Source organism: Ranitomeya variabilis, chromosome 4 (assembly GCF_051348905.1).
Source record: "Ranitomeya variabilis isolate aRanVar5 chromosome 4, aRanVar5.hap1, whole genome shotgun sequence".
Classification (NCBI taxonomy): domain Eukaryota; kingdom Metazoa; phylum Chordata; class Amphibia; order Anura; family Dendrobatidae; genus Ranitomeya; species Ranitomeya variabilis.
The window spans coordinates 52,254,752-52,264,523 of NC_135235.1; the positions used below are offsets into that span (position 1 = coordinate 52,254,752).

General features: G+C 46.9%; 1 protein-coding gene across 2 annotated transcripts in view; it reads right to left on the reverse strand.

The window, feature by feature from the left end:
* PHC1 (polyhomeotic homolog 1) overlaps positions 1 to 9,197 on the reverse strand; it is a 44,591-nt gene extending 35,394 nt beyond the window's left edge. Inside the window, exon 1 of one of the 2 annotated variants that reach the window (XM_077258510.1) lies at positions 9,028 to 9,197. The gene's annotated coding sequence lies outside the window, so the exon portion shown is untranslated. The remainder of the gene's footprint in view (positions 1 to 9,027) is intronic. The other variant, XM_077258501.1, reaches the window with a different exon arrangement.
* Between the last annotated feature and the right edge of the window lie 575 nt (positions 9,198 to 9,772).

Below are 9,772 nucleotides of genomic sequence, written 5' to 3' on the forward strand. Positions count from 1 at the left end.
TGGATAATGAATCTATAATATATGAAAGTTTAATTGTAATCATTACATTATGGTAAATAATGAAATTTAACACTATATGCTAATTTTTTGAGAAGGACCTGTATACTATGTGGCTGTGCTATATACTATATGGGCTGTTATATGCTACGTGGGCTGTGCTATATACTACATGGCTGTTCTAAATACTACGTGGGCCGTGTTATATACTATGTGACTGTGCTATATACTATATGGGCTGTCATATGCTACGTGGGCTGTGCTATATACTACATGGATGTTCTATATACTACGTGGGCCGTGTTATATACTACGTGGGCTGTTCTATATACTACGTTGGCCATGTTATATACTACGTGGGCTGTTCTATATACTACGTGGGCCATGTTATATACTACGTGGGCTGTTCTATATACTACGTTGGCCATGTTATATACTAAGTGGGCTGTGTTATATAATATGTGACTGTGCTATATACTACGTGGCTGTGTTATATGCTACGTGGCTGTGTTATATGCGATTGCAGCGCCCCAGAGTCCTGGTCGTTGCAGTACTGTGGCTCCGCCGCTAAGGGGCGCTATGGTACGTCTGATGGCACTGAAGGAGTTCATCTGACCAGGTATCACAGACACCAATACATTTCACAGTCTGGCCTCCAGGGGGAGCTAAGGGTTCTATTTATTAGGCCACTCCTCACAGTCTGGTAAAACTGGGGGTTAGGCAGGAAGTTAGACAGAAAGCTGACTGGGTTGGAACCAGGCAACACCTTGTGGCAGAGGGTGTTGTAGGGGAAGATTCAGAGGGGTCCCTGTCAGGGGTGGGATCCTGGCAGAGCCTAGCGAACAGAGAGAACGTTACGGGACCGCGCCTGCACGATATAGCGGTGGTACCCCAAGAAAGGATAAGAAGCGAGATTTATTGTGCTGAGTGAGAAACGAGATCAACGCAACAAGGAGAATACCAGTAGGAGTCGTGCTGTAAGACGAGGCAACATCCTATTGAGGCGCATAACCGGTGGCCGGAACGCCGAGTAAGTATAGAGCTCCAAGCCAAACTTCAAACCTACGGCAGGACAGTCAGTTACAGGCGGGCTGTCTCACCCAGACCCAGGAAGACACAGGGGGGTAACAACAGGAGTGGGGCGACGCAAGAGTCCCGGAAGAGCTCCGAGCCTCCCGTCATACGGGTGCGTCCTAACCGTAAGATCAGGGGGTCGTAGAGGGAGAACATCAGAATCGATTTGTGAGGGAACACGAGAAACAGACACAACAGTTGTGGGGTACTATCCCGTAAGCACAGCAGGGGAGGACCACAACACAAGCGCAGGAAGGTAGGCACAGATTTCTACCTGCAAAGGGAACTCTGGAGGTGCCATCGGACCGGCCGGACTTGCGCAGCCCTGTTAACCGTATTCCGGATTGAGGACTCAGAAGCCTTCAGTAAAGAGGTAAAGAGACTGCAACCTGGTGTCCTCGTTATTTACTACACCACACCGCCACCACCATCCACATCTATTATTGTACGCCCCTCAGCAGGGTCACAGACCAGGTCTAGCCACCGTGACAACCCCAGAGCAGAGACTCAGAGGCCCGGTACCGGGTACCCCTCGGCCCTGCGGCAGTGGGGGCGCTACAACTTGGCGTCACGAACAGGATCTACTTAAGCCTGAAGAATCAGGTCATGTGTGCCTTGGAACTGTGATTTATTATACTTGGACTGTGATTTATTGCAAAGACTGTGCCGCGCCACTTGCCGCCAAAATCCGCCATTACAGCGCTGAGGAGAGCGCAGGAGAAGAAGAGGGGCGTGGAGTGGGCGTAGACAAGCTGGAGAGCGCGAACGACCATGGCCGCCCAGTCTAAATATTTCTGTGTCCTGAGGACGTGTCCGTCAACAGCCGAGGTCCGCCTCCTCATTCTCTTTGGAGGATGGAGACCATGGAGACGGGGCCGCCCACGAAAGAGACCGCGGGAAGAGGACACCAGAGAGGAAGCGAAAATGGCGACGCCGGAAGCACCGCGTGGGAATGACCCGACTCAGCAAGAGGCTGCACAACCCGACACAGCCCCGGACACGCCATCGTTGCGGGAACTGACCCTTGCGGAGCTACCGATGGGCCGACCCCCCCGGCCGCTGTCTGAGGATTGTGTGGCTGCAGCTGAGGCCCGGCAGATAGCCTACCGCCTGGAAGCCGACGCCCGTGTGATCGCTTGGCTGGGCCAACCTACGGAGGTCCGCCTGTCTCCGGTGTCCCCCGCTTCTTTCATCCCGACCGCGGCGGAGTGTGAGCTGCAGGCACAGGGCCTGAGGATCCTGCCGGAGGTGGAGCACCTGCAGCGCCTGATGACAGCGTGGCGGAACAGACCCCAACCGGCAGCCCAGGTCGATCTGAGGAGCGTTGAGGAGGTTCCACCGTCGCACTGGGGTGTAGTGATATCCTTTAACTCCCGGAAAGGAAGGGGAGTTATCCAGGAGATCGGAGAGCCACTACAGGTCCGTGTAGATCGGGAAGAAGTGGAGCCCTGTGGAGGGAGGTTCGCTTGCGACCTGGAGCCTGGCGACGCAGTGACCTATACCCGGTGGAGGAGGGAGGCTGGCGAAACCGGCTGGATAGCTCGAGGCGTCCAGCGGTGCATCGCCCACCAGGCTGCTGCCGGAACGCCAGAGGACGAGCCTTCTGCAGGGAAGGTCCCGGAGCCCGTCCCCGCGGAACCTCAGGAGGTCCGGGTCCACCGCGTTCCTCTGGGTCGCGCTCGCCTACAAGCAAGGAGGGCGTCCCGACGAGGGATCCTGTCGCTGCTGGAGCCAGGACTGGCCCTTGCTGCACCAACGCGACCCGTTGGCCGGGTGAGGCCTGGAAGAAGACCACCCCCTGCACAGCCACAAGATGAGTAAGCAAAAATGCTTTATTGATTGTACATAGTTAATTGTTTTCACTGTTTTGCTGCTAAAGCCCGTCCAGGGTTAACTCTTAAAGGGATCCCTTTGTTGACCCGGGATCCCTATTGCCTTTTGTTTGTTTTCTATTTTTGCTCCGTTATCAAAGGACTGCCGAATCATGGACGGTGAATGATCCAAAAACTGATCTTGTAAATAGTTTGCACCTTCTTAAGGGTGCTCTCTACTGGTTTTATAAGCGAAAGGGACTCTTTGCGAAGACACTGGTCGCAGAACCAGCATCGGAGTCCTTACTGCAAACAGACTTGCAGCTTGAGAAGTTGCACTACCTCATAGAGACTTGGTCCCCTCTTAAAGGGGATGTTCATCAAAAGCACTTAAAGAATGATGATGTTTTGAAAGAAAGTACTGATAATGCTGATAAGAAAAAGTTATATGTAGCTAACTGGTTGATTGTAAGAAATGTTTAATAATGTTAATAGAAGAATGAGGACAGGAAGTGAACCCGTAGGGGTTAGTGGTGAGTCCTCTTAGGAGCCATATAGAGATGGCTCAGTGATCTTGAACTGAAAGAAAAATGATATGTTCTATACTGTGTATAGTAGTGGAAGGACAGTAGGCCCGGGCGGAAAGGGGCGGTCCTGTATAGAAAGGAGAGGCAGTAGGTCTGGAGCTGTTAGGACAGGCAGTCCTGCAGATGTAAAGAAGGAGAATGCATAAAAGTTAATTAGCCTTATATGTGATATAAGAAGGTCTTTAGTGGATTTAGCGAGTACGTCCTTAAAGGCAATGTTAAATTATTGTTCAAAGATTTTGCACTTAGTAGAATACCCGGTCGGGTAAGAAAAGTTATTTAAAGTATTTAACTATGTTTGTAACGTTCAAGTGTCCTCACCTCCCATAAAGGGAAGCTCTGTTAAAAGTTTACTTGTACTTGCATTTTCAAAATTGTATGTCTTTTTGCTGACATGTATTGTTGTTTTCTTCCCAGTCCAGGAGTACTGGATTTAACCGGGGGGGAGTGCAGCGCCCCAGAGTCCTGGTCGTTGCAGTACTGTGGCTCCGCCGCTAAGGGGGGCTATGGTACGTCTGATGGCACTGAAGGAGTTCATCTGACCAGGTATCACAGACACCAATACATTTCACAGTCTGGCCTCCAGGGGGAGCTAAGGGTTCTATTTATTAGGCCACTCCTCACAGTCTGGTAAAACTGGGGGTTAGGCAGGAAGTTAGACAGAAAGCTGACTGGGTTGGAACCAGGCAACACCTTGTGGCAGAGGGTGTTGTAGGGGAAGATTCAGAGGGGTCCCTGTCAGGGGTGGGATCCTGACAGAGGCCTAGCGAACAGAGAGAACGTTACGGGACCACGCCTGCACGATATAGTGGCGGTACCCCAAGAAAGGATAAGAAGCGAGATTTATTGTGCTGAGTGAGAAACGAGATCAACGCAACAAGGAGAATACCAGTAGGAGTCGTGCTGTAAGACGAGGCAACATCCTATTGAGGCGCATAACCGGTGGCCGGAACGCCGAGTAAGTATAGAGCTCCAAGCCAAACTTCAAACCTACGGCAGGACAGTCAGTTACAGGCGGGCTGTCTCACCCAGACCCAGGAAGACACAGGGGGGTAACAACAGGAGTGGGGCGACGCAAGAGTCCCGGAAGAGCTCCGAGCCTCCCGTCATACGGGTGCGTCCTAACCGTAAGATCAGGGGGACGTAGAGGGACAACATCAGAATCGAGTTGTGAGGGAACACGAGAAACAGACACAACAGTTGTGGGGTACTATCCCGTAAGCACAGCAGGGGAGGACCACAACACAAGCGCAGGAAGGTAGGCACAGATTTCTACCTGCAAAGGGAACTCTGGAGGTGCCATCGGACCGGCCGGACTTGCGCAGCCCTGTTAACCGTATTCCGGATTGAGGACTCAGAAGCCTTCAGTAAAGAGGTAAAGAGACTGCAACCTGGTGTCCTCGTTATTTACTACACCACACCGCCACCACCATCCACATCTATTATTGTACGCCCCTCAGCAGGGTCACGGACCGGGTCTAGCCACCGTGACAACCCCAGAGCAGAGACTCAGAGGCCCGGTACCGGGTACCCCTCGGCCCTGCGGCAGTGGGGGCGCTACACGATCATGAATCGTGGTATGTGTTAAAGGGGGGGCCCACTTAGACTCTTTCGCCCGGGGCCCTCAAAAACCTGGAGCTGGCCCTGGTCATATGTACACACAAAAAAGACCTTTTAAACTTGCAATTTTTATTATATATATTTAAAATATAGAGTAAACTCACAAAAAGCACAGACACAAAACAGAACTATACACCCTGACAAGCCCTAATTTTTGGGTCTACCTTTCAGCGGATGTTGACACCCTAAATATCACGACAATTGGTGCTCCCTCTTCTCAACCGCTGTCCCCGGAAAACCCCCTATATCCCCGTTCTGGGGTCCAAGAACAATCACAGCAGCATCACTGTTTGCTGGCCCAGGGGGATAAACAATGAATTCCTCACAGCTACGATTGATGGCAGCATATATTACACACCATATACATCACCACTGACAGTAGCAAAACTCTGCATATATAGACACTTTTTTTTTACATAACGAACACGACTAAGGATTTAGACCCAACTACCTTCAGATCAAAAAATGTCTGTAATCACTCTGGATATAACCAGACCACGAGGGCCAGAAATAAGTCAGATCCAGTGGCTTCTATCACTTATCAAAGCTACAAATGTGCTCATGGGCCCATTCAGTGTTCATACTCCTTAACCCCTTAACGACCAGAGGTATTTTTGATTTTGCATTTTCATTTTTTGCTCCCCTTCTTCCCAGAGTCATAACTTTTTTATTTTTTGGTCAAAATGGCCATGTTGGGGCTTGTTTGTTTGCTGGACGAGTTGTACTTTTGAACGACTCCATTGGTTTTATCATGTGTACTGAAAAAAAGGGGAAAAATTCCAAGTGCAGTGAACTTGCAAAAAATAGTTCAATCCCACAGTTGTTTTTTGTTTGTTTTTTACCATGTTCACTAAATGCTAAAACTGACCTGCCATTATTATTCTCCAGGTCATTACGAGTTCATAGACACCAAACATGTCTAGGTTCTTTTTTATTTAAGTGGTGAAAAAAATATCAAAATTTTGTTAAAAAAATATAAATTGCGCCATTTTCCAAATTTTCCGACCCATAGCGTCAATATTTTTCATGATCTTGGGTTAGGTGCGGGCTTATTTTTTGCATACTGAGCTGATGTTTTTATTGATACCATTTTGGTGCAGATATGTTCTTTTGATCGCCCATTATTGCATTTTAATGCAATGTTGCGGCGACCAAAAAAACGTAGTTCTGGCGTTTTTACTTTTTTTCTCGTTACACCGTTTAGTGATCAGGTTAATTCTTTTTTTATATTGATAGATCGGCGATTCTGAATGCGGCGATACCAAATATGTTTATGTTTGATTTTTTTTATTTGAATGGGGCGAAAGGGAGGTGATTTGAACTTTTATATTTTTTAAATGTTTAAAATATTTTTAAAAACTTTTTTTTTTACTTTTTGCATGCTTCAGTCCTCTCCATGAGAGACTAGAAGCTGCAGTTGTCCAATCAGCTCTGCTACATACAGGCGATCTGATCATCGCCTGTATGTAGCAGAGCTGATTGGACAGAAATGTAACAGAAATGCTCACTTGCTATGAGTGCCGACCACTGGGCGGCGCTCACAGCAGTCCGGCTATGACAACCATAGAGGTCTGCTGGAGACCTCTGGTTGTCATGGCAACCCATCGGTGACCCATGATCATGTGACGGGGTCATCGATGGGTGGGATTTCTGGCATTCTTGCCAGAAGCACAAGTTAAATGCCGCTGTCAGAGATTGACAGCAGCATTTAACTAGTTAACAGCCATGGGTGGATCGTGATTCCAACCGCGGCTGTTGGGAGCAAATGTCAGCTATATATATCAGGTGACGTGCCCGGAAAGGTGCGGGCCCAGCACCGGAGCCCGAACCAAATGGGGAGTTCGACATCAGCGACTATTACGCCCAATGTCGCAAAGGGGTTAAACACCCTTAACTGAATATTCTGATTCCATCATGCAATAGTCAGACTGATAATCACATATAACAATGATGATAAATTCCTTAACAAACAGGCAATCCCCACATGTATTGAAGCTATCTAGCAGCCGCAAATCATGCAGCTGCGTCGACATAAACTAAATCCCCGAGCACGCCGAAATACTCAGAGACCACCCAAGCACGCTCTGGAAAACCCGAGCAAAGAGCACACTCGCTCATCACTAATGATAAACAGATAAATTAATAAAGTGCCTGTGCTTAATACAGCTGCTTCTTACAAAATTAGAATATCATCAAAAAGTTAATTTATTTCAGTTCTTCAATACAAAAAAGTGAAACTCATATTATATAGAGTCATTACAAACAGAGTGATCTATTTCAAGTGTTTATTTCTGTTAATGTTGATGATAATGGTTTACAGCCAATGAAAATACAGAAATCATTATCTCAGTAAATAAGAATACTTTATAACACCAGCTTGAAAAATTATTTTAAAATCCGAAATGTTGGCCTAGTGAAACGTATGTTAAGGAAATGCACTCAATACTTGGCCGGGGCTCCTTTCGCATCAATTACTGCATCAATGTGGCGTGACATGAAGTGATCAGCCTGTGGCACTGCTGAGGGGTTATGGAAGCCCAGGTTGCTTTGATAGCAGCCTTCAGCTCATCTGCATTGTTGGGTCTGGTGTCTCTCATCTTCCTCTTGACAATATCCCATCTATAGGGTTAAGGTCAGGCAAGTTTGCTTGCCAATCAAGCACAGTGATACTGTTGTTTTTAATCCAGGTATCGGTACTTTTGACAGTGTGGACAGGCATGTCTTCCCAAACCATCACTGATTGTGGAAACTTCACACTAGACCTCCAGCAGCTTGGATTGTATTCTTCACCACTCTTCCTCCAGACTGTGTGACCTTGATTTCCAAATGAAATGCAACATTTACTTTCATCTGAAAACAGCACCTTGGGCCACTGAGCAACAGTCCAGTTCTTTTTCTCCTTGGCCCAGGTAAGACGCTTCTGGCGTTGCCTATTGGTCATGAGTGGCTTGATACAAGGAATGCGACACTTGTAGCCCATGTCCTGGATACATCCATGTGTGATGGCTTTTGAAGCAATGACTCCAGCAGCAGTCCACTCCTTGTGAATCTCCCCCAAATTTTCGAATGGCCTTTTCTTAACAATCCTTTCAAGGTTGCGGTTATCCCGGTTGCATGTGCACCTTTTTCTACCACACTTTTTCCTTCCACTCAACTTTCCATTAATATGCTTGGATACAGCACTCTGTGAACAGCCAGCTTTTTAGCAATGACCTTTTGTGGCTTACCCTCCTTTTGGAGTGTGTCCATTACTGCCTTCTGGACATCTGTCAAGTCAGCAGTCTTCCCCATGGTTGTGGAGCCTACTAAAACAGACTAAGGGACCTTTTCAGACGCTTAGGAAGCCTTTGCAGGTGTTTTTTGTTAATTATCCTAATTTACTGAGATAATGACTTTTGGGTTTTCATTGGCTGTAATCATCGACATTAACATAAATAAACACTTGAAATAGATCACTCTGTAATGACTTTATAAAATATAGGAGTTTTACTTTTTGTATTGAAGATCTGAAATAAATTAACGTTTTGATATTCTAATTTTGTGAGAAGCGCCTGTATATCAATGTAATTGTGAGCACATTTGTAGCTTTGATATGAGATATTGTAAGTATACTTTGAGTTTACTTTATATTTTAAACATATCTAATAAAAATTGCAAGTTTTGAAAGGTCTTTTTTTATGCTTCATGATTTTTTATGACCTTGGATTATTAATATTTCACTCTTGTATGTATAATATATATATACACACACACACCAGCATATACTGTATATACACATATAGACATGTATACACTGTAGCGTTTCACCCGCTACAGGTCTAGGGGACACTCGCTTAGGTGCGGCGGATGACACTCAGGAGACACGTTTCCTTAAAAGTTCACAGGTTTATTGCTCCATAAACCACATTGCAACAGGAACAACAGGTAAACAGTCTTACGTCAGACAGGTGATTCCTCAATGTCCATAATAGAGCTCCGCTCTCTCACACGTCTGTGGGCACACAGACCGTGCTATGTCCAGCACGTAGGCTCTCCAGCCTAAATGGTTCCTGTGTGCTGTTCAGGATGTCTGTTCCCACGTGGAACCGTCCAACACACAGGCCACTCTGCAGTGTCCAGCTAGGACACACGGAAGTGTGTCCACTCTGACACACACCCACACACTCCCTCCATGTGCTACACACACCTCGTTACATAGGTGTCGCCACACCCAGGTACCTGTCACATGGCTAGTCAGGTGAGCGTGACATCACCACAGGTCCTTACACACAAAACCATCTTACGTGTTCAGACACACCTCTTTGGGTGGGTTTGTAGGTGACTGAACCCACCCATCTCTACAATCAACCGGAAGCCTTTCCAATGTAAACAAATCCCTCAGCAGTAGATCTGCTTGAGCAAAACATACCCAGGCTTCCATCACAGGGCCCCCCACCTCTGCGATACATACCATCCATCAATCACATGACCAGTCGCTATGCCACAACACGTACATATATACATACATCCACATATATACTTATATACACAAAAAAGTGTCAGACCGAATCCAGGGGCCAACTGTTCAGCTACATCTAAAAATAATGTGATCCTAGTACATATATTTCCGCATGCTTCTATATAATCTTAAACAATTTGGGCGATAACGCGATATCCGTCTGCGCTGCTGTAATGAAGAATAAT